Raw genomic sequence first — 25575 nt, 5'->3', positions numbered from 1 at the left:
CATCTCAGACTGCCCTGTTTGATGAATTCATTTACTTAGTTCATTCAGTTCGTATGAGGCACAAGGTCCTTGGGATATAAGATCTCTGCTTTCATGGAAATGATAGCTTATAGTGAATAGAGAGACATTAAACCAAAGACCTAAATAAAATATATAATAGGTTAGGAGATAATGCTGTACTGGGGAAAAAAAAAAGAACAGTGTAGGGAACATCAGGATAGCCAGGGTTTATGCTTGTGTTGCATAGAATTAGGGTGGGCCTTGCCAAAAGAATGATTTTTGAGCAAAGATTTAAAGGAAGTTGGTGGGATAGTAAGATTAATATATGGGCAGAGCTTGTCAGGAAGACCAAAAAGATAGCACCGGAGCTCTCAGGTGGGAGAGGAACTGACATCAGACAACTGGGGGGCCAATATGGTTGGGGCAGAGTGAGCAAGGAGGATAGTGAGAGATAAGAGCAGAAAGGTAAAGGAGGGCCAGAGTGTGTAGAACATGAATCCATTACAGGGATTTTGGGTTTTACTATGAAAAAAATGGGGGTCATTGCAGGATTTTAAATAAGTGATGTAATTATTTTTTGATGCATAGAACATACAGAAAATCACTGAATTTTCACAAAATAAACTTACCAGTGTAATCCTCATTCAGATCAAGAAACCTGCTCTTGCTAGTACCTGTAACCCTACCCTTCTGCCACCTCCTAGTCACTGCTTCCTACCAAGGAAAATCTCTATCTTGACGCATAACAACAAAGACTAGCTTTATGGTATGTATGTATGTATAAATAGATAGATAGATAGATAGATAGATAGATAGATAAATATTATGTCCTCCTGCATCTGGCATATTTTGTTATATCCGTATTTATAGATCCTACATTCTTATTATTGACTAATATTGTATTGTATGATGATGATACACTTTAACCATTCTCCTGTTGATAAAGATTTGATTTGCTGCAATTTCTTGATATAATAAATAGCTCTTATGAACATTTCTTACATCTTCCAGTGCATCTATATAGGTGTTTTTTATTTCATACATACTTAAGAGTGGAATTACTGGGTCACACAGTTGATTTACATTCAAATTTAGTGGATACTGCCAAAGAGTTTGCCAAAGTGATTATACCAATTTACATATCTATCAGCAAGATTTGAATTCTAATTATTCCATGTCCTCGCCAATAATTGGAACTGTCTTTATTTTAGATTTTAGTCATTCTGTTGCCTGTGGGGTATAATTGCATTGTGATTTTAATTGTCATTTTTTATTGGCTAGAAATTTTTTATTAACCTTTTACAAGGTTAATAGCCATTTAGATATCCTCTTTGTGATGTACCTGTTCCAGTTGTTTTGTCCATTTCTTTTTCTATTGGTTTGTCTTTCTCATATTGACCTATAGATGTTACTTTAATAGTCTGGATATGGATCTGAGGTAGGTAGGTTAATGGCCTCCCCAAATGTCCACATTTGAATCCCTGGCACATGTGAACATGTTACTTCTCATGACAAAAGGGACTTTGCAGATGTGACTAAGGTGGTTAAAGACCCTGAGATAGATGCTGAATTATCAAGGTGGGCCCAATCTACTAATGAGTTTTTTCAAAGTGTAAGAGGAAGGCAGAAGAAAGGATCAGAGAGGTAACATAAAAAGGACTTGACCCACCATTGCTGGCTTTGAGGATGAAATAAAGGGGCCATGAGCCAAGGAATGTGTCAGCCTTAAGAAGCTGGGGCATGGCTCTCAGCTGACAGCAAGGAAATGTGGATGTTGATCCTACAACCACAAGCAACTGAATTTTGCCCACAATCCAAATGAACAAAAAAATGGATCATTAGACCCTTCAGAATGAAACGCAGCCTCACAGATACCTTGATTTTAGTCCAGTGGGAGCCGTGACAAAATTCTGACCTATAGAATTGTAAGAGATGAGTTTGCGTTGTTTAAGCTGCTAGGTTTTTGGTTATTCATGGTGGTAGCTACAGAAAATTAATGCAGAGTTTATGGTAGTATATATTTATTACAAATATTTCCTGTTCTGTGGCTTGGTTTATCACTAGTTTTGTACTGTGATATTAAGATAAGTTCTCAATTTTTTTTATCAAATATTTCTTCAATGCTAGAATTTGTGCTAGATATTTTCCCCACCTTTATTAAGATAAAATTCATATATAACATGGTATAGCGTGAAAGCATACAACATAATGATGTGGTATACATATATATTGTGAAATTATTACCACAATAAGGTTAATTAACATGCATCACCTCACATTGTTACCACTTACTGTGTGTGGGGTGAGAACTTCTAATATCTGCTCTTAACAATACTCTATTGCGTAAAATTTGCTAACTATAGTCACTATGCTGTACATTAGATCCCCAGACTTACTCATCTTGTAACTGAACAATGAGGAAAATGTTTTTGCATCCAAGTTAAGAAAGTATGTAAAGAAGAATGGAAAGATTAAATTTGTCAAATGCTGAGGGTATGCTGAGTTAAATGAGGACCAAGATTAACTACAGGAGGACAAAAGCCAGATTAAAGAATGGGAGAATGAGATGCGAGAATTGCCAATACTGAGTATAGACAATTCTGGAGGCCTTTTGCTCCAAAGAGACTAAGAAATGGGAGAGTGGTGATGAGGATAGTAGGATTAACTATTTTTAAGATGGGAGAATAACAGGGTGTTTGTATTGCAAGGAAATGATCAAGAAGAAGGAAAAAATCAATGTAGTAAGAGAGAGGGGAAACTTGATGGAGTATGTTCTTGTGTTGGTAAGATGGCGAGGGATCTGGTAATTGTCTCCTTCCTCTCCTACATCTGTCATAGTATGCAGTGAAATTCCTTCTAACTCTAACATAGCTTTGCTGTCAAAATACCATTATAAAATGATTAATAATGGTGAATGTTAGAGATACTGCAATACACATTTTTCAGAGAAAGTTGAAGAACACTCTAAAGTCTCAGTTTCCTTTGCCAATAACATCAGAATTTAGAATATAGAGTAAAGCAAGGGATAAGTGAAAGAAACACCTGAGCAGCAAATAAATATCAATTAACTCAGGTATTTTAACTTGGAGAACCTTATGTCATTACCGAGGTTATTTTATATAACTAAAGAAGCAAGAGTGCCTGGATGGCTCAGTCAGTTAAGCATCTGACTTTGGCTTAGGTCATGATCTCACAGTTCATGTGTTCAAGCCCTGCATCAGGCTCTGCACTGAAATTGTTTGGGATTCTTTCTCTCTGTCTCCCTCTCTGTCTGCCCCTGCCCCACTTGTGCTCTCTGAAAAAAAAAAAAAATTACCAGCAAACACAATGACAACAGGAAAGAGCAGCAGAAGTGAACAGAAAAACTAGACAAAACAAATTTTGGAAAATCAGTCAAGTTCTTCTAAGTGGATTTAACATACATATAATTTAGCTAATAGGTCTTATCTCATTATTTTGGAGTCAGATAGTATAGAGGCAAATAGCTCTACAAACCCCCAGAACTATTGATGTTGCCATACTCTGTCACAGTTCAGTAAGTGTGCCTAATGAGATTACGTTCTTTATCGATACACGGTAATACGCAATAGAAAATTTTCAACAGAAAATTTGTAACAAACCTCAAACATACTTGTGCATAAAGGGATTAAAAGTACTGACCTGAAAATGTTGCTTAATGATTTAGTTCACAAAATTTATTTCCTGTCATTCCTGATAAATGAAGCATTAATGCCTGCATACAGATAAATATATCAAGATTTGACCATCTCTAACACAACCAGACAAGCATATCTCAGGATGTGTGCTTTAAAATCATTGAAAGACAAGCATATTGATCATAGAATAGTAGTCTGTCAGAAAGGACCCTAGAGTTTATCTAATCCATGCTGTATCTGCTCAAATGTGCAAAGTTCACAATATGTGGGTAATGCATATATATTTCTTTTTATACTTATAAACCTCCATCTGTGTTTCTCATTGCTTACTCAGAAGAGCTAGCTTTTACCTATATATGTATATTTATCATGATTAAATACTTTCAGACCACCAATCATCTATAATAAGGAATTGAATTTTGAAGTAAATTGTTATTGTATGATTATTACTTTATAATAACTGGAAAGGGAAACTCAAATAGCCTAGGCTCAGTATGAAAAACAATGTCATAAAAGTAAGAATTTTTGTTTGGGATAAACATATTAGAAGGCAAAAGGAAGAGAACTAAACACAATTTATAGACAAAGCTTAACTGGAGCCACAGAGAAAAAAGTGTTAAAAGAAGCTGTTTTTATGTGGGTTAAGTAGTAGTAAACCACTTGAAGAGAAATTCTGGTAGACAGGTCACTGAAATAGAAGAAAGTGATTGTATAAATATGCAAACTCATGCTTATACAATGAACTTAATTTATAAATACTGTACTTCAGGGTCATGGCCAATGTTTAATCACGTATAATATGATAATATATAAAAGAAGAATAAAATATTTTAATATGTATGAAAAAATTAACAGAGGATGAATTTAAGATGGTGGAGTAGGAAATACCAGCAATCTGTCTCCCCACCTAGCAATTATACCACCTGAATCTGTCTGATATAATTATTTTGGAACTCTGGGATCTGTTGAAGGTTCACAACTTCCAGGGGTAGGCTCAGGCAGTCAATTGCAGTTAATTTTTGTTAATTTCAGTTCTTAGTACATCTACCCATTCTCCCACCTTAACCCCACGGCAGGCAACTGTGAACATTTTCTGGGAGCATCCGGTATATGGCTTGAGGGAGTGAGGGTGGGGAAGAAAACACACTGTTCTCAAAACATCAGGGATCTGTGCTTTTATTGTGGCTTCTGATCACAGAGATGCAGACAAAGAAGCAAGCAGCCACTACTGTATATACCTCTCTCACATGACCGAAAGCCCCTCCCCACTCTGACTAAAGTAACTTCCCTAGGATTTAAAGTAAGATGAAAACCTCATTTCTTCCGTTTAGGACCCAAACATAAAGATTAGGATATCACAGAACAACTGCATATATAGGGAAACTTGGAAACTGACCACACAAGTGCAGGGAATGGTGCAGGCTCAGAAAATACCTGAGAAAACATTAGGTTTACAGTTTACAGTTTATCCTTGACATGGAGCATCAACCTATGGCAGTCACAAAACTCCCAAACACTAAAAACAATGAACAAAACCCAGCAAATCCTGGGGAAAGGAGAATCTGACATTCACATTATTAGAATCAAATGTTTAGTTTAAAAAAAAATTTAATGTTTATTTTTGAGAGACAGAGACAGAGCATGAGTCAGTGGAGGGGCAGAGAGAGAGGGAGGCACAGAATCCGAAGCAGGCTCCAGGCTCTAAGCTGTCAGCACAGAGCCTGACACGGGGCATGAACCCACAAATCGTGAGATCATGTCCTGAGCCAAAGTTGGACACGTAACTGACTGAGCCACCCAGGTGCCCCACAAATATTTAGTTTTCAATAAATCACAAAGCATGCAAAGAAATACGAAAGTAAGGCTTATTCAAATGAAAAAAAAATAAATCAATAGAAACTGTTGCTGAAAAAGACCTGATCACAGATCTAGACAAAGACTTTAAAACAACTGCTTTAAAAATGCTTGGAGATGTGGAGAAAGTCAAGAAGACAATGTGTGAACAAAATGGAAATATTGATAAAGGCATAGACAACTGAAAAAGAAAGCAAAAGGAAATTCCAGAGTGAAATGTGTAATAATCGAAATGAAAAAGTCACTAAAGGGATTCAAAGGCAGATTTGAGCAGGCAATAAAAAGAATCTCTGAACTTACCTATAAAGACCATGGAAATTGAGGAACAGAAAGAAAGACTGAAGAAAATTGAACAGGTCATAAGGGAGCTGGGAGGCACCATGAGGTGGACCAACCACACATATTATGGAGGTACCAGAAGAGAAAAGGAAGGGCCAGAGCATATTTGAAGAAAGAATGACTCCTAACTTCCCAAATTTGATGAGAGACATGAATATAAACACCCAAGAAATTCAACAAACTCCAGGGTGAAGTCCAAGAGACCCACGTAAGACACATTATAATCAAACTTCTGAAAGGCAAAGATGAGAGGATTTTGAAAAAAGCAAGAGAGAGGTGACTCATCACATGCAAGGAATCCTTAGTGAGACTATCAAATTTCTCTTCAGAAAGTTTGGAGGCCAGAAGCAATGGGCTGATATTTTCAGAGTGCAAAGGAAAACACTAAATCCTATTTCTGGCAAAATTAGGACATTCTCAGAAAAACAAAAGTTGAAGGGGTTCATTACCATGAGACCTGCTCTACAAAAAATGCTCCAGCGAGCCATGCCACAGTGAAATGAAAGGACACTAGACAGTAGCTGGAAGCCAAAGAAAGAAGGAAAGATCTAAATAAAGGTAAATGTGGGCAGTTATAAAAAAGCTAGTGTTGTAACAATGGTTTGTAACGTGTATTTACCGTTTTCTTCATGATTTAAGGTACTAATATATCTAAAGAATTAGTTCATGGTTTTGGACACTCGAAAGCTGTAACATACAAAACCAACATAAAATATTAGTTGAATTTCTATACAATAACAATAAACCATATGAAAAGGAAATTATAAAAATAATTCCATGTACAAACGCTGGCATAAAGATAAAATACTTGGGTGTTAGCTAAACCAGTAAGATTAATACCTGTACAGTGAAAATTACAAAACACTGCTGAAAGAAATTAAGACACAAGTGGATACACATCCCATGTTGATGGGATGAAAGACTTAATATTATTACAATGTCAATACTACCCCAAAGGATTTACAGATTCAATGCAATTTCTATCAAAATTTCAATGACATTTTTTTTGTAAAAATAGAGAAACCCCTCCTAAAATTCAGATGGAATATCAAGGGACCCCCGATAGCCAAAATAATCTTGAAAACAACAGAGCTGGAGGTTACTCATTTCAAAACTTACTACAAAACCACAGTGATTAAAACAGTATAGTACTGGCATAAAGACAGACATATAGACCAATGGAATAGTATTTCAAGGTCAGAAGTAAATCCTAATATATATGGGCAAATAATTTTTGATAAGGGTTCCAAGACTGTTCAATGGATTAGGGACAGTCTTTAGCAAATGGTGCTGGATAAAATGCAGTATATGCATACAATAGAATATTATTTTGCCCTGAAAAAGGACAAATTCTGACATATCTGCAATATGAATGATGTTTAGGACATTATGTGAAATAACCCAGTCACACCTAAAAAAAACCAAAAACAACTAAATACTGTACGATACCATTTGCACGAGATGCTTAGAGTCATCAAATTCATAGAAGCAAAGTAGAATGCTGGTTGCTGGTGTTTGGGAAATGGAGAGTGGTTTAATGGGAACAGTGTTTCAGTTTTTCAAGATGGAGTCCTGGAAATAGATGTTGGTGATGGTTGCACACCAATATGAATGCATTTACTACCATAGAACTATACATTTAATAATGGTTAGGATGGTAAATATTTATGTATATTCTACTACAATAAAAAAGTGGGGGAAAAGATTAATCCAGTAGCACAATAACTGGACAAAACCAGTGTGAAATTGTATTTGATATAACATATTGTCCTATATGCAGTTCTTCAAAATTTCTTCATATGTCTCTCCTAAAGAAAAGGTAGCACTAGCACCCTTTCACCAGAGTCAAAGGATTCAAAAGACTTGTTTTCAGGATGACACTCTGGGTTACCTAAGACCGCCACATAGCTTTTCAAGAAAATGCATATAGAGATGACTGTTTTTGTTGCCCTCTTTCCTCCTGCAAAATTTCCTGAGGTGAACAGAAACATTCAACATCAAATTGTTCCAACCACTACCTTCAAGAAGAAAGTCTGCCTTGAGCTGTTATCTTCATAGAACTCTGGCAATGATGCACATGGCAATTCTACCCACAAAATGCAGGAAATTTGTTTGCTCTGTTTTCTACCCTTGATCCTTACCAGGAAGTTGCTTCACAGTGTCATACTGCAAAGATCTGGCTTGAATGATGGCCAAACTGAAAAGCACACAGTATTTAGTCTGATCCTGAATGTATAATATCAGGACTTCCTCACTCAGGTGCAAGTTGTCCTTTGCCCTAAAATCACTATTAGCAGTTTCCAATTTAGTATTGCATTTTTTAATTTTGTTAATCATTTTTAAAGATTGAATACAGGTTTAACTGTAAAATAGACTGACTTTTAAACAGTATATCAGAATTTTTGTTTTGTCCTAGTTGAGTCTTAATACCTTCAATAGTCCCTTTGGAAAAATATTTATTTTTTTCAAAAGGGATGCTACTGCTTAGTGTTCTTCACAACCAATTTCCTATCTATACAAGAAAAATATTTTATTACTTTATTGATAGAAGACTTCTTTTTTTCTCAACCACTCTTCTCTTTCTAATTTCTCCCTTACCCTCATTTAATTATTTAATTGGCTCATGCATTTATCCAGTGATTTATTTTTAAAAAGTGAGTGCCATTTTTACTTGGTTCAACTTAATTTTGTGCTCTTTTTTGCAGAAGGCAACTGAATGGAGTGTTGTCAATGGTGGTACTGAAGAATTTTCCAGAAATAGGATTATATAGGATTTGGGGAGAAATTGTACAGTTAGGCATATACTAGAAGCTATAAGCAATATTTTAGGTCACTCCTGGAAATGAATATCTCTGGTACACATGCTATGAAAATGCTCATAATATCTATGTTAAGCAGGTGTTTATTTGGAGAAACATTACAAATTAATATGAATAAAAATCTGGGACTACCTATAAAATATTCCAAATTGTTCAATGTAATTTTAGCATGGAATATAAGACCTTTCTATACTCTGGCTTCAATCTTCCTCAGTCACGATCAACCATTCCCTGTCCATTTTTATGCCTTAATCAGCTCTTGTAAGGTCAGTTCTTAACCAGGGGAAATTTTGCCTTTCACCCAAGGAATCTTTAACAATGTCTGGAGACATTTTTTCAATTGTCACAACTGAGTAGGTGGGGGTTGCTGTTGGCATGTGGTGAGTAGAGGCCACAGATGGTGCTAGACATGGTACAATATATGGAATAGACTTCCACAATAGAGAATTATTCAATCCAAAATGCCAGTAGTGCTGAGATTGGAAAGCTCCACCATGGGCCTTTTCACAGGTCATGGATACTCACTTGCTGAGACCTTTCTTGTTTTAAGTTACCAAACTTCTAATCACCTTTTTTTTTATTTAAAAAAAAATTAACACTTATTTATTTTTGAGAGCTAGAGCATGAGCAGGGGAGGGGTAGAGAGAGAAAGAGACACAGAATCTGAAGCAGGCTCCAGGCTCTGAGCTGTCAGCACAGAGCCCCATGCAGGGCTCGAACCCACGAACTATAAGATCATGACCTGAGCCAAAGTTGGACGCTCAATCAACTGAGCCACCCACGTGTCCCTCTAATCACCTTTCTTAAATTTCAGGGGATAGTTTCTCTTTAAAATGTTACCCCAAATTGGTTCCTTTGCCCTGTTTATATGCTCTAAGAGTGCTCTGCTATTGCTTTTGGGTTTTTTCCCCTCTTCCATATTAAGCCATAACTTAATTATTTACATTTCTGTCTCCTGTACTGGGCTCTAAGCTGCTAGGACAAGAAAGTTGTGTCTTGTTAACCTTTGCAACCCCAGTGTTTGCTGCATGGTAGGTGCTTAACATATGTTTATAGACAGAATGGAAAAAAAATAGATGATTAATATTTGAAATACCAGCAGTGAGTGCCTCTCAAAATTCAATTACCTTTACTTCAGTAAATGATAACTTTTGGTACTCTTCTGCTAGCAATCTGAAACATCATAGATTTCTGAAAAGAGAGAAATAGAGTTCCAGGAGAACCTGCTTGTCTATTAAACTTCCATGTTATATATTGCATATATATATTAATATATCACTATTTTAGCATTTTTTATAGATTTTAACAGGTCAAAAATAGGTTGATGAGATAGCATATATATTGTTCAGTTGTGCTGGGATGTTTCTTAGTGAAGTGGCACTGAACCATGAGAATCCAGAATGCCAAACTGTGAGGCCATGGTTCAGTTAGAGTTGCCAAAGGGATCACCTTGTCTGAGCAAAACTCTGTCTCTTTTGAGAGCTAAGTGCAAAGCTTCTAATAAAAGGCAGCACTTCCAGGTAGATGGGCTTCTAATCTGCTACCCAGGCTATGCTGAAAACTTACTGAATGGCTTGTGTTTCAACAGGAAGTTTGGCATAAGGTTTGAGTGAAGGAGTTTGAGTGGAGTTGATATTTCAGAAGAGGGTCAATTATATGCCATTATGTGGAGGAAAACACGGTCAGTTATTCTTTCCTTGTCACTTGAAAGCTGCTTAAAACACAGCATCACTTTTCATTTTGTACCTTTTGGGTATGTTTTGAAATTTCTAAGATGTGAGAATTAAAAACAAATTATCTTTACTTTTGGAAAGAAACTTGTAAAACCAGGGAGCAGTAATTACAACAGAACATAATATGAAGGAAGGGAAGGATTTCTACCTAGGACTACCAAAACAGAAAAAATAACTTCAAACTTGCTGAGGAAGCCCTGGGAAAATTTCTCCATTTTTATATTAACTAAACCATACAGCTTTGCCGTTTAAAAAATTATTTTGAGGTATAGACATGAGTATGAAAACTTTTTTCAATGTTTATTTATTTCGAGAGAGAAAGTGAGAGTGTGTGTGAGTGGGTAAGGGGCAGAGAGAGAGAGAGGGAGAGAGAAAAATCCCAAGCAAGCTCCTTGCTGTCTGTGCAGATCCTGATGTGGCGCTCAAACTTACGAACTGTGAGATCATGACCTGAGCTGAGATCAAGAGTCGGACACTTAACTGACTGAGCCACCTAGGTGCTGTGAAGAATTCTTTTAACTCAACTTTTTTTTTGACACAACCAATTAAATAAGATATAAGGAGCAGCTTAAAATGCACATTACATCACAAGGAAGAAAAGGTTTAAGATAAGTGAGGGGTTATAGGCAAAAATAACATGTGGAAGGAAAAAAGTAGGATGATTCAAGGTGGGAGGATAATGTACAATAGGTACCTAAAAGCATTCTTAGCGCTTTGGCATTTCTAGTAGCAAATGTGAAGAGAGCAGCATGATTTATTACACATACCCCATGATTTATAAAACGAAAACATGTGTCCCAATACCGAGATGCTGGTGATGTTTCTTTCCTGTCCACATTAGATAATAAACAAGGTTCTCACCAATATCCTCACAGTGAGTGCCCTAAAGGTGTTCTTCATGAAGACTTTCCTGGTAAGCTAAGGCATCACCCATAACTCATTGCTCAGGGTGGTCACTGCTGATGTTAGCAAGTAAGCCTCCCTTTGTTTAAACACTGTATTTTAGAGTCTCTTTAGATTTGGAGAACCTGAATATTTATTGAGGACTATGATGTGTTTCCTTTCCATTTCACACTCCCCCCACATATGTTTTGGTGGTTCTCTCTTCTCCATGATTCACATAATAGTAAACCCATAGTAGCAATTTGGCAAAACATAGTCCTGAGCTGTTGGCTGGATCAGGGGTAGGGAATATGATTTAAAATGGGCCAAGATGAATGAGAAAGAATGAAATACGGCCCTTTGTAGCAACGTGGATGGAACTGGAGAGTGTTATGTTAAGTGAAATAAGTCATACAGAGAAAGACGGATACCATATATTTTCACTCTTAGGTGGATCCTGAGAAACTTAACAGAAGTCTATGGAGGAGGGGAAGGAAAAAAAAAAGAGGTTAGAGAGGGAGAGAGCCAAAGCATAAGAGACTCTTAAAAACTGAGAACAAACTGAGGGTTGATGGGGGGGGGTGGTGGGAGGGTGGGCTGGGTGGGTGATGGTTATTGAGGAGGGCACCTTTTGGGATGAGCACTGTGTGTTGTATGGAAACCAATTTGACAGTAAGTTTCATATTAACAAAATAAAAATAAAATGGGCCAAGATGTTCTTTACTCTAGATCCAATTCTTTGCCTATAAATATCAGTTGAACATGAATTAGGCTAACTGTCGAGTAATCCTAGAGGCCTTTCCCCTGGTATTTGGAATTGGGACAGAAGAGTGGGGGCATAGCCTCTTTTCTGGTGACTGAACCTATAAAATACGTTTATGTATTGTCAACATTAGATACCTTCAGCCAGCCTTATGAAACCAAGTAGCAAAAGCTGATCTGTAGATACAGGGAATGGTGAAACAGGTATGCGTAGAAAATCACAGATGAGACACACATCTAAATCCATTTGTGAGGTCTGATTGCATCCCTGTTCTTTGACTTCCATGAAATAATTGTTTCCTTTAAGAAATGGAAAGAAGAAAGTTTCCATAAGTTAAATGAGTTTGAACTAACGCAAATTCCCTTAGACACTTACTCTCTTATTTCTCTTAACCAAGTTTTACTTGGTTTTGCTGTAGTGGGCCGGGGTTACATTCCCTGACAAGTGCCTGGAGAGCAGCTGTTCTGCATCAGTGAATCAGAGCCAATAAGTGTGCTTTAACAACCAGATAATTTGGGGAGAGCACTGACAGTCATTTATGAAAATTGAGGTCTCTAACAAGGACATATAGTTGACTAGAATGCAACCTCAGACTTGTCCTAAACATGTGGAGCTTACTTGGAATATTATTTTGCTTTATTTTAATTTGGAATCCTATTTTACTATTCCTGCTGGGGAGTTACAGGATCAGAAGATAAAAGACCCTTTGGGGTAAAGTTCAAATAGTTTATCAATTTCAGTGAAAAGCTATCTTAACTTCTCCTCTAACCACTTTCTTATAGCTATTTGTGAAATGTGTTCTTTGCTTATGATCTTGAAAATGGAAACCACGTGATATTTTTCTTTGCATCTTCCATAGGTGTTTGTAAAAAGTCTGTAACAAAAGGGATGCTCAGTAAGAGTCCCTGTATGTCCCTTTGTTTAAAGAACTTTCTAGAAGGTATTGAATGGACAATAGTTCCTCTGTGGAAAGTAACAGCGGTTTTGATCCTTCTTGTGTAAAATCATCAAATATCTTCCTTGGCTGAAATAGCTCAGAATTTTCCATTCAGTAACATCAAAACCACTGTTACATAGGTAGCACTAGTATATCTTAGGCTTTCCTGCTGGGAGTAGAGTAGGGAAGATCATACTCCAGTACACATGAACAGGGACACTACAGTGTTTTTCTGCATCAGAGAGGCAGAAAGGGGGAACACATGTGATTGGCCTGTTTTAAGCAGAGACTACTCCTTTTATATTCTTTGGGTGAGAAAGGCTGAACTTTCTTCAAAGTGGATGGGTTAGTACCCTTCACCCTGAGTTCATCTTTTAACTGGTGGTCAAGGAATAACCTCCTCTTTTCCTTTGAATCTGTGTGTTAGGTATACTTTGGACAAAATGAATTTTTGTCCCTCAAAAAGTACATAGCCTGGAAAAAGCTTATTTCTAGGAGTGTATAAAATTGTGTAAAATCAAGGCAAGGGCTTGTGTACTAAAAACTGTACTCTTTTGCATTTATATACATTGAGAGTCTATAGCCTTTGTGAGGTTCTTTAAAATTAGCTCAGGCTCTTGGGCTCCTGGACTCTGGGCAGGTTGGCTGGCCAGCCTTCAAATAGGCAAATAATGGACACAGGCCATACATCCTCTTGACCTATTCTCTTTGGCTCAATGGTGAAGATCATTTAATAATGACCATATTTTCCACAATAAACTCTACCCATAGAGTTTCCAATTTCCCATGGCATTCTCATGAAAAAAATCTGACTTTAATCTGAAATACCAGTGACATATAGTTAGATAAGATTCCCCTGCTATGAGGCAAAACTCATTATGATGCAATCACTTTAATCGAGAATAGATATGGGTTATTAAGTATCAAACTGCGTGTGTTTATTGCTCGTTATTATATTTAGAGGTTTAAATAGCTTTCCTGCTTTGAGAGGTAGTTATAAGCTCTCAAATATTTAAAACCCAAACAACTAAATTGTCCATTTATTTCAAGTTCATGATTTTGTTTAGACAGGAGCAAAATGTTTTTCATGTGTAACTTTCTATCAACGGAGTGAATTTCAGGCATGGAATGGAGAGAAGACATTTCCTAAATTAGAGTGTCAGTGGGTAGAAAGGCAATAGGAAGTTAAGATATTGAAGCTATAATCTGGACCATTCAGGCTAAAACTGCTTTTTAGGGAAATAAAGGGTGAGTTTGGGTTTACCATGAAGGGTCATCTCTGTGGTAGTGACTGTGTAGGGCCAGAAATTTAGAACTATCAAGATAAAATATCTGCGGGTGCTTTCTTTTTCAGATATCAGTATCCAATATTACAAGAAAACATATCGGTCATAGTTACAGTCATTTAATAATTGCTTTCTTTGTTCAAGTAACCCCAGATTTAAAGAGGACAAGATATATGGGAGTGATAGACTTCAAAAAATGTGTTATAATTGAATTTAATTAAAACCTTTGGGCAAGGTGCTCTGGGTGGCTCAGTGGATTAAGCATCGTCTCTTGATTTTGGCTCAGGTCCTGGTATCAAGGTTCGTGAGTTCAAGACCTTCATGGGGCTCTGCACTGATAGCACAGAGCCTGCTTGGGATTCTCTCTCTCCGTCTCAGAGCTTGCTCTCTCTGTCTCTCTCTCTCTCACAAAAATAAATAAATAAACATTAAAAAAATATTTGGGAGATATATCAAAATAAATATATAAAGCCCCATATCAAGCCAAAACTGCTGAGAACCCTTCCCTGTTAAAAATAATAATATTAATAATAATTAGGAGAGTGTACTTCAACAAGGTTTTTTTTCTGAAATAACATTAATTACAAAGTAAATACTCACTTGAAGACATTTAAAGTTATAACTCTGAAGATTCTAAGACAAGCTTCTAGCATATATGGAAAAAATTGATAATAATTAACATCATCTTCTGAGATGAAAACTCCTAAACACAGTTATCTCTTGGTAGTCTTACTCTCATTGTGGTTATGGAATAAATCTGAGTCTTTTTTTGGAAAATGAAAATGCTGATATGTAATTCTGTAATATATTAATTACATTAGGTTTAATTGGTTTCTTTCAGTCCCCTTTTCTAAGGCTTGTAAAGGGCTTAGGCATCCATAACAATTCTGATCTGTGCCCTAAGGAAAAAGTTCAGCACATCACCAGCAAGACCTAGTGAGTTGTTGTGTGAGACCGAGAACATACTCAAGAGAAAACTGAGGCTCCCTCAAGCAATCTTTACCATGTCGAGCTTTGCAGTGAACAGGTTGTGTTGAATAAGAGTCTTGCTTTAGCAGGTGGTTCTAGACATTAAATCTTATTTGACCATACTTATTAAGGGCAGCTCACTCAAGATGAAATTCTCAGAGACAATAACTTACCTATTTGAACAAGCCGCGGGACTACTGTTAAGAACAGTCATTTAAAAGTATCAGCAGCTGAGTGTTTTCTTTTTTTTTAATAAGGAAACTTTGCTGAGGTTTATGAAATTTTCTTTCTATATGTAACACCTTATTACATTGAGAAGCTATATACAAAGCGTTTCTAGCTGCTGGGAGCAATTCTAACTTCCCTAACCACTCCTTCCCACAAATAGAGGCCTGGAATATATAGGAATATACAAGTTCTCTAAGAAGAGCTGTGTTTAACTCCTACAGCCCAAAGACACCCTAGTGCTCAAAATTATTTAAAAATAACAATGATTTGTTTAATGATAACTACCTGGTATACTTCTCCTCATTGCGTAACTGGACTATTGTTTATTCAGAAACAGCAGTTTACCTGTTATAATCCATTGCCTATAGAGCACAGTCCCTGCATTAAAGTCAAATGTCCCTGTTTACTCATCCATTTAATGAATATTAACTGTGTTCTGATGTGGGATATATTGTTTAAGAAACACTGAGAGACATAAAATTCAATCCTCAGTAGTTTGGCAATATATAAAGGATGATGAAAACTGTGTGCCATATAGACTAGGATTAAAAACGGCCACACTTCAAATTATGGGGAAAGGATGGATTATTTCACATTGGTGGGGAGAGCAACTGCTGATGTAACTGGAAAGTAGTACTAAATTTATGGGGAAAAATTTAGCAATATATGTCAAACAGCCCAGGAATTCTATTTGATCCAGAAATCCTACATTTTTTTTTCATTTTCCTTAGTTCTTTTTTTAAAATTGAAAAAAATTAATTCTATACATTACTCAGTGCTCTTCACTTTAGTGTACTTCTCATCCTCCTTCACCTCTTTCACCCACCCACCTCCCCTCTGGTAACCATCAATTTGTTCTCTATAGTTAAGAGTCTGTTTCTTGGTTTCTCTCTCTCTCTTTTTCCCTTTGCTCTTTTGTTTCTTAAATTCCACATATGAGTGAAATCATAGGGTATGTCTCTTTCTGACTGCCTTCTTTCACTTAGCATTATACTCTAGCTCCATCCATGTCATTCCAAATGGCAGGATTTCATTTTTTTTTTTCAACGTTTATTTATTTTTGGGACAGAGAGAGACAGAGCATGAATGGGCGAGGGGCAGAGAGAGAGGGAGACACAGAATCGGAAACAGGCTCCAGGCTCTGAAGGATTTCATTCGTTATGGCTTAATAATAGTCCAGTGTGTGTGTGTGTGTGTGTGTGTGTGTGTGTGTGTGTCTACATACATGCCACATCTTCTTTATCCATTCATCAATCCATGGGCACTTGGGCTGCTTCCATATCTTGTCTATTGTAAATAATGCTCCTATAAACATAGGGGTGCATGTATCCCTTCGAATCAGTATTTTTGTATTCTTTGGGTAAATACCCAGTAGTGCTATTGCTGGATCAGGGGTAGATCCATTTTTATCTTTTTGAGGAACCTCTTTACTGTTTTCCAGAGTGGCTACAGCAGTTTGCATTCCCACCAACAGGGCAAGAGAGTTCCTTTTTCTCCACATTCTTGCCAACACCTGTTTAAGTTTTTTTGTTTTTTTTTTGTTTTTTTTTTGTTTTTTTTATTTTAGCCATCCTGACAGGTGAGAGGCAATATCTCATTGTGGTTTTGACTTGTATTTCCCTGAAGATGAGTGATATTGAACATCTTTTCATGTATCTGTTGACCATCTGTATATACTTTTTGGAGAAATGTCTGTTCATGTATTCTGCCCATTTTTTAAATTGGATTATTTGTTTTTTGGGTGTTGAGTTTTTTAAGTTCATTGTACATTTTGGATACTAACCCTTTGTCAGATACATCATTTGCAAATATCTTGTCCCATTCTGAAGGTTGCCTTTTAATTTTGTTGATTGTTTCCTTTGCTGTGCAGAAGCTTTTTATTTTGATGTAATCCCAATAGTTTATTTTTGCTTTTGTTTTCCTTGCTTGAAGAGACCTATTTAGAAAGAAGGTACTATGTCTGTCAAAGAAATAACTGCCTGTGTTCTCTTCTAGGATTTTCATGGTTTTAGGTCTCACAGTTAGGTCTTTAATCTATTTTGAATTTATTTTGGTGTATAGTATAAGAAAGTGGTCCAGTTTCATTGTTTTGCATGTTGCTGTCCAGTTTTCCCAATACCATTTGTTGAAGAGACTTTTCTTCCATTGAATATTCTTTGGATATTCTTTATCCATTCATCAATCCATGGGCACTTGGGCTGCTTCCATATCTTGTCTATTGTAAATAATGCTCCTATAAACATAGGGGTGCATGTATCCCTTTGAATATTTCTTTGAATATTCCTGCTTTGTTGAAGATTGTATAATTGTGGATTCATTTCGGGGTTTTCCATATTCTATTTCATTGATTTATTTGTCCATTTTGTGCCAGTATCTATTTTGTTTTGATTACTACAGCTTTGTAATATAACTTGAAGTCTGGTATTGTGATGTTTCCAGCTTTACTTTTCTTTTTCAAGATTGCTTTGTCTATTTGGGGTCTTTGTGTTTTCAATTTTAGGACTGTTTGTTCTGCTTCTGTGAAAAATGCTGTTGGTATTTTGATAGAGATTGCATTACATGTGTAGATTGCTTTGGGTAGTATAGATATTTAACAGTATTCTTCCAGTCCATGAGCATGGAGTGTCTTTCCATTTCTTTGTGTCATCTTCAATTTCTTTCATCAGTCTTTTTATAGTTTTAGAGTATAGCGTTTTCACATCTTTGGTTAGGTTTATTCCTAGGTATCTTATATTTGGTGGCAGTTGTAACTGGGATTGTTTTCTTGATTTCTCTTTTTGCTGCTTCATTACTGGTGTAGAGAAATGGGACAGATTTCTGTATGTTGATTTTGTGTCCTGCAACTTTACTGAATTTGTCAGTTCTAGAAGTTTTTTTCTTGGAGGTTTTCAGGTTTTCTATATAGAGTATGATGTCATCTGAAAATAGTGAAAGTTTGATTTCTTCCTTACTGATTTGTATGTCTTTCATTTTTTTTTGTTATCTGATTATTGTGGCTAGGACTTCCAGTACTGTGTTGAGTAAGAGAGGTGAGAATGGGCCCCTTGTTTTGTTCCTGACCTTAGGAAAAAAGCTCTCCATTTTTCCCTGTTAAGGATGATGTGAGCTGTGGGTTTTTCATATATGGCCTTTATGATGTTGAGATACATTTCCTCTAAGCCTACTTTGTTGAGGGTTTTTATGATGAATGGATATTGTACTTTGTTAAATTCTTGTTCTGTGTCTTTTGAAATGATCATGTGGTTCTTATCCTTTTTCTTATTGACGAGATGAATCACATTGATTGATTTGCAAATATTGAACCACCCTTACAACCCAGGAATAAATCCTAGTTGATTGTGGTAAATGATTTTTTTAAATTTATTATTGGATTCATTTTGCCAATATTTTGTGAAGATTTTTACATCTATATTTATTAGTGATATTGGCCTGTAGTTCACTTTTTTGTGGTGTTTTTATCTGGCTTTGGTATCAGGGCAATGCTGGCCTCATAGAATGAATTTGGAAGCTTTCCTTCCTTTTCTATTTTTTTTGGAATAGTTTGAGAAGAATAGGTATTAACTCTTCTTTACATGTTTGGTAGAATTTGCCTATAAAGCCATCTGGTCATAGACTTTTGTTTGTTGGGAGCTTTATGGTTACTGATTCAATTTCTTTGCTGGGTATCAGTCCATTCAAATTTACTATATCTTCCTGTTTCAGTTGGTAGTTTATGTGTTTCTAGGAATTTATCCATTTCTTCTAGGTTGTCCAATTTGTTAGCATATAGTTTTTCTTAATATACTCTTGAAACTGTTTGTATTTATGTGGTTTTGATTGTTATTTCTCCTCTCTCCTTTGTGATGTTTTTATTTGTGTCCATTCTCTTTCTTTCTTGATAAGTCTAGCTAGAGGTTTATCCATTTTATTGATTACTTTCAAAGAGCTAGCTCCTGGTTTCATTGATATGCTTTTTTTAGTTTCAGTATCATATAGTTCTCCTCTGATCTTTATTTTTTCCTTCCTTTTGCTGTTTTTAGGTTTTGTTTGTTGTCCTTTTTCTAGCTCCTTTAGGTGTAAGGTTAGGTTGTGTATTTGAGACTTTGCTTGCTTCCTGGCTAGGCCTCTATTGCTATAAATGTTCCTCTTAGAAGTACTTGTGCTGCATCCCAAAGGTTTTGAACCATTGTGTTTTCATTTTCATTTGTTTCCATGTATTTTTTTTATTTTTTCTTTTATTTCATTGTGGACCCTTGCACTGTTTAGTAACATGTTATGTAACCTCCATGTATTTGTGCACAAGATTTTTTCTTATGGTTGACTTCTAGTTTCATAACATTTTGGTCAGAAAAGATGCAAGGTATGACTTCGATTTTTTTAAATTTGTTGAGGCCTGTTTTGTGTTCGATCTATTCTGGAGAATGTTCCATGTGCACTTGACGAGAATGTGTATTCTGTTTTAGGATGGAATGTTCTGAATATATCTGTTAGACCCAACTGATCAAATATGTCAGCCACTGTGTCCTTATTGATTTTCTGATTAGATGATCTGTCCATTGATGTAACTGGACTGTTAAAGTTTCTTACTATTATTGTATTACTATTGATTATTTTCTTTATGTTTGTTAATACCTGCCTTAAGTACTGAGGTCTCCCATGTTGGGTACATAAATAATTTTGTTATATCTTCTTGATTGTTCCCTTTATGGTTACCTTTCTTGGTCTCTTGTTATAGTCATTGTTTTAAAATTTATTTTGTCTGATGTAAATATTACTGCCCTAGCTTCTCTTAATTTCCATTTGCATAAAAAATGTTTTTCTAACCTTTAATTTTCAATCTGCATGTGTGTTTAGGTCTGAAATTAGTCTCTTCTAGGCAGCATACAGATGGCTGTAAATTTTTTATCCATTCATCACTCCGTGTCTTTTGATTGGGGCATTTAGTCCATTGACATTCAAAGTAATTATTAAGTATGTATTTATAGCCATTTTGTTACTTGTTTTATGATTGTTTTTGTAGTTGTTTTCTGTTTGTTCTTTAACTCTCTCATGGTTAAATGGTTTTCTTTAGTGATATGGTTGGATTCCTTTGTCTTTAATTTTTGCATATCTATTACCAGTTTTTGTTTTGTGGTTACCAGTAGGTTTATATGTAATGTTTTAGGCATATAGCAGTCTACATTTAAGTTAATGGTCACTTACATTTGAACCCATTCTAAAAGCACTACATTTTTACTACCCTCTCCCTCATGTTTTAGGTATATGATGTCATACTTCATCTACATCCTTTTATTTTGTGGATCCCTTGACTGATCTTTAGTACTATACTTAATTTTACCACTTTTGTGCTGCCTATTTTCTTATTCCTGCTTATGGTCTTTTCTTTCCACTCAAAGAATCCCCTTTAACATTTCTTGTAAGGCTGGTTTAGTGGTGATGATTTCCTTTAACTTTTATTTGTCTAGGAAGCTCTTTACCTCTACTATTCGGAATAATAGTCTTGCTGGATATAGTATTCCTGGTTGCAGGTTTTTTTTTTTTTCCTTTCAGCACTTTGAATATATCATGCCACTCCTTTCTAGCCTGCAGTGTTTCTGCTGAAAAATCAGCCAATAGCCTTACAGTGTTTCCCTTGTATGTAACTATTTTCTTTTTTCTTCCTGCTTTTAAAATTCTCTCTTTATCACTACATTTTGCCATTTTAATACTTTGTGTCTTTTTATGGACTTCCTTTGGTTAATTTTATTTGGAGATCTCTATGCTTCCTAGATTTGGGTATCTGTTTCCTTCCCCAAATTCAGGAAGTTTTCAGCTATTCTTCAAACAAGTTTTCTGTCCCCGTTTCTCTCTTTTCTTCTTCTAGGATCCCTATAATGTGAATGTTATTATGCTTAAAGGTGTCACTGAATTCCCTAAATCTATTTTCATTTTTTTTCCTCCTGTTCATTGATTACTTTCCATTACTCTGTCCTCCAGGTTTCTGTCATTCCTCTTTTTCCTATACTATTTATTTATTCTAGTGTATTTTTAATTTCAATTACTCAGTTCTTCATCTCTGCCTTTTGAAAATACATTTTTAACTCTTTATTGAAGGTGTTGCTGAAATCCTCCTCTATTTTCTCAAATCCAATGAATATCTTTATGACCACTACATTAAATTCCCTTCAGGCATATTACTTATTTCTGCTTCATTTTAGTTCTCTTGCTGTGATTTTTTCTTGTTCTTTCATTGGGACATATTCCTGTCTCCTCATTTTTTCTGACTCTGTCCTTATATTAGGAAAGTCAGTTACATATCCTGCTATTGAAAGTAGTGGCCTTATGAAGAAGAGGCCTCATGGCACCCTGCAGTAAAATGTCCCTGTTCAACAGAACGGGCACTTGAGGGGTGTTTCCTATGGGTGTTGTGTGTGCCTTACAGTCATGGCTCAGCCATGTTTGTCTTCAGTCTAGTGTACAATGTCTCTCTTTGCCTGTTGGGGGCTGGGTTTGGTCCCTGTGTTGTTAATGGGCCAGTCTGGGGCCACCTTGGACTTCATTTGGGTCAGCCCAGCTGTTTGCCAGAGCTGTAGTCACACTGAACTACATGAAACTCTCCCTGTGTCATACCCTGAGAAGCTTTCATTGGTGGGGAGGGCGTGCAGTGAGACCAGATGTCCACCACCAGACCACTGCTGGGGTAGACAATTCCACTAGTTGGACTAGTGCGTGTGATTACCTTCCCCTCTCCCTGGGGCATAAGTCACTTTGGAGTGGTACTGACCACTGTTGAAGCTAGTTACATAATGATGTATTGTGGTGCTGCTTTGAATGGAGTCCTGCTGAGGGTGTATGGGAGGTGGTGGGTTTGCAGGAGAATGCAAGGGTGGGGCAAATGGTGTTAGCAGTGTCTGAGCTTGTCCACTGTGGGAGGAGACCTGGAGCTGCTCTGGAGAACTCCTGACAATGGGCTGGTCCACAGGGTGTGGCCAGGGGCAAGGAGCAGTGTTAGCAAGCTAAGTGGACTGTCGGTTCCAGGAGGTGTCCCTGTAACTAGGCTGGGGAGCAGGGGAGTAAATGGCAGCTGCCAGCTGTTTTGTTCTTGGAGTGGTCTCCTGAGGACTTCTTCCTCTCTAGCACGAGTTCTGAGACTAGTAAATAAACCTCCTTCCCATATGCTCCAGGCGTTTCTCAAACTGCTGCTTCTATGCTGTATGTCAGTGGGGCTGTTGGTTGTGCTGTCTCTGTAAGGGTGGGGACTCAGTTTCCTGTTGCTCTCCACCCCTCCCCAAGCCCAGGCTGCTGATTTTTAAAGTTCTGGGTGTTAAACCGCATTGATTGTAAAAACTCAGAGGTTAAACCCGTCTGGTTTTCAGAACCAAATGTTACGGAGCTTTGTCTTCCCAGTGCAGATCCTGCATGCCTGGGGTGCTCACTGTAGGGCCTGTTCCTCTCCCTTCTCCATCCTTGTGGTGTTTCTCCTCCTCTTCAGACAGTCTGGTGGGTCACTTTTGTTTTGGACACGTTCCCACCCTTCCTATCATTTTTCCATGTGGCCTCTTTTCTATGTGTATCTGTGGAGAGTCTGTTGTGCCAGTTTTTGGGTCATTTTCTGGGTTATTTACACTGATGTGGGTATTATCTAGATGTATCCATGGAAGGAGATGAACTTAGGATCCTCCTATTCTGTCATTTTCCCCAAAAGTCCTATATTTTGAAATTTTCTTAGAAGGATACTCACGTATGAGAGACACTGTGTATTTCTTAGTACTTATAAAAAATAGAAAGTTAAAGATGTTCATTTGTGGGCTTCCATATAAGGTAATACCAGCAGTTTTAAAAAGAATGAGCCAATTTCTTATGTGATGCATTGAGAAGGGTGCGATGCCATTTTGTGTTATTCTTGTTAAAGGTGCATAAACGTAATCTAAGCATAAAAAACATCAGGCAGACCCAAATCAAATGACACTGTACAAAATGCCTGACCATTACTACTCAAAGAATCAGCCTTGTGAACAACAAGGGAAGGTTGGGAAAGTGTCAAAGGTTGTAGGTACTAGGGAGACATGACAACTAAATGAGGTATAGGACACTGGATTGGATCCTCGAACAGAAAAAAGTTGGAAAAATAGGTGAAATCTGAGTGTAGTCTATAGCTTAACTAACAGAGTTTCTTAGTTTTCATAGTTGTACAATGGTTATGCAAACTGTTACTATTAGGGAAAGTTAGTTGAAGGGAGTAGAGAAATCTTTGCACTGGTTTTGTATCTTCTATATTTATGAGAAAAATATGTTCACATTTAACTGCTTTTCCCTAATGTTTTGGGACAAAGTATGGCTTATTCTCCAATATTTTTTTTAAAGAATCTTTTTTTTTTTAATGTTTGTTTATTTTGAGAGAGTGAGAGAGAGCGAGCAGGGGAGAGGCAGAGAGAAAGAGAGAAAGAGAGAAAGAGAGAGAGAGAGAGAGAGAGAGAGAGAGAGAGAGAGAGAGAAAATCCCAAGCAGGCTCTGTGCTCTCAGCACAGAGCCTGACACAGGGCTCAAATTCATGAACCATGAGATCATGACCATAACCAACTGAGCCACCCTGGAGCCCCTTATTCTCTTGTAACTTTAAACTAGTTTTGGACTCAAGACAGCTTTCATTAGAAATAAAAGAAACCTAGAAAAGAATAATCATTTTTGTTTGCTATTTCCTATTCATATATTTCTTTTTGTTTAATTTTTTGTTCAGTATTTAAAGATTTCTGTGGGACTTGTAAATCTTCATATAGAAAATTTTATACTAGATAGAAAAAGAATATATTTAGTACATATTCTTTTTCTGTCCTTGCAGTGACAAATCAATTCAACTTAGCATAGGATCTGCCCATGCAGTATATCGTGGTGGGCATTAGTAAAAACATGAAGGTAGGTGAAAGAAGGAATTGATAACCTACTTGAAGTAAGCTATAGCCAAAGATAGATTTTTAAATGGCTTTTCTTTCTTTTTCTTCTTTCTTTCTTTCTTTCTTTCTTTCTTTCTTTCTTTCTTTCTTTTCTTTTCTTTTCTTTTTTCTTTTCTTTTAGTTTTTCTTTTTAACGTTTATTCATTTTTGACAGAGATAGAGCATGAGCAGGGCAGGGGCAGAGAGAGAGAGGGAGACACAGAATCTGAAGCAGCCTCCAGGATCTTAGCCATCAGCACAGAGCCCAATGCGGGGCTTGAGCCCATGACCACAGATCATGACCTGAGCCAAAGTCGGATGCTTAACCGACTGAGCCACCCAGGTGCCCCTTAAATGGCTTTTCTAATAAAGAGCTTTTCTAATACAATTTTCTAATTTTTTTAAAGAAATATTCACATCTTATTTTTAAAAACTGCTGAGCACTCTCTACTTGCCTAGCACTTGGTTTACCATATCACAAGCTTTGACCCTTCTAGGCAATTGTTAGCATGCTTTTCTCAGTATATCATTACCTGATAAGTGAGTTTTTCTTCATGTTGTGTTCCCTGGCCCTGGGATACGTATTAGTAAGACACAGTGTGGGGGGATGGAAGATGTTATTGTCCAGTGTGTACTCTGGACTGTCTGTATTTGGTATGAATACGGAGGATTTTCAGCTTGTAGGGACAGATCAGCATGCAGGGGATTATGGACATGGTGTTTTCCAGGGAAACACTCCTTTGATCAGAAATGGCTTCAGGATTGTGATTGGGGAAACAACCTCATAACTTCCCCTTGATTTAGGCATCCGTCAGCCTAAAAATGTGCTTTATTTGGTTAAAATAATATTGCCCAGCATATGATTGATTTCTAAAATTTAGGTATGCTACCAACACAGTCTGAATTTCCAGTTTCTTTTGTACCATCAAAATACCTGGGAATAATAGGTTCGTTTTCATAGCAAACATCTGCAAGTGCTGGCTAGCCACTGCCCTCTTTAGATGAGACAGTGTCCCTTTGCCCCACACCCCAAACATTCCCTAATGTCTTTCTGACCTTGATACCGTTGCCACTTGCTATTTATCACTGCACTAGAAGGAAATAAAATATCTCTCGTACCGTGATGAGTGGAAATCCTAGTGCCGTGGATTACCAATATGCCAGAGTGTCTGTGGAAACCCATGGTCTGCACCCGCTGTAACTGTGTGGTGCTGTAAAAAT

Source organism: Lynx canadensis, chromosome B2 (assembly GCF_007474595.2).
Source record: "Lynx canadensis isolate LIC74 chromosome B2, mLynCan4.pri.v2, whole genome shotgun sequence".
Taxonomy (NCBI): Eukaryota; Metazoa; Chordata; class Mammalia; order Carnivora; family Felidae; genus Lynx; species Lynx canadensis.
The sequence above is the reverse complement of the archived record's forward strand: the minus strand, read 5'-3'. Positions refer to the sequence as shown.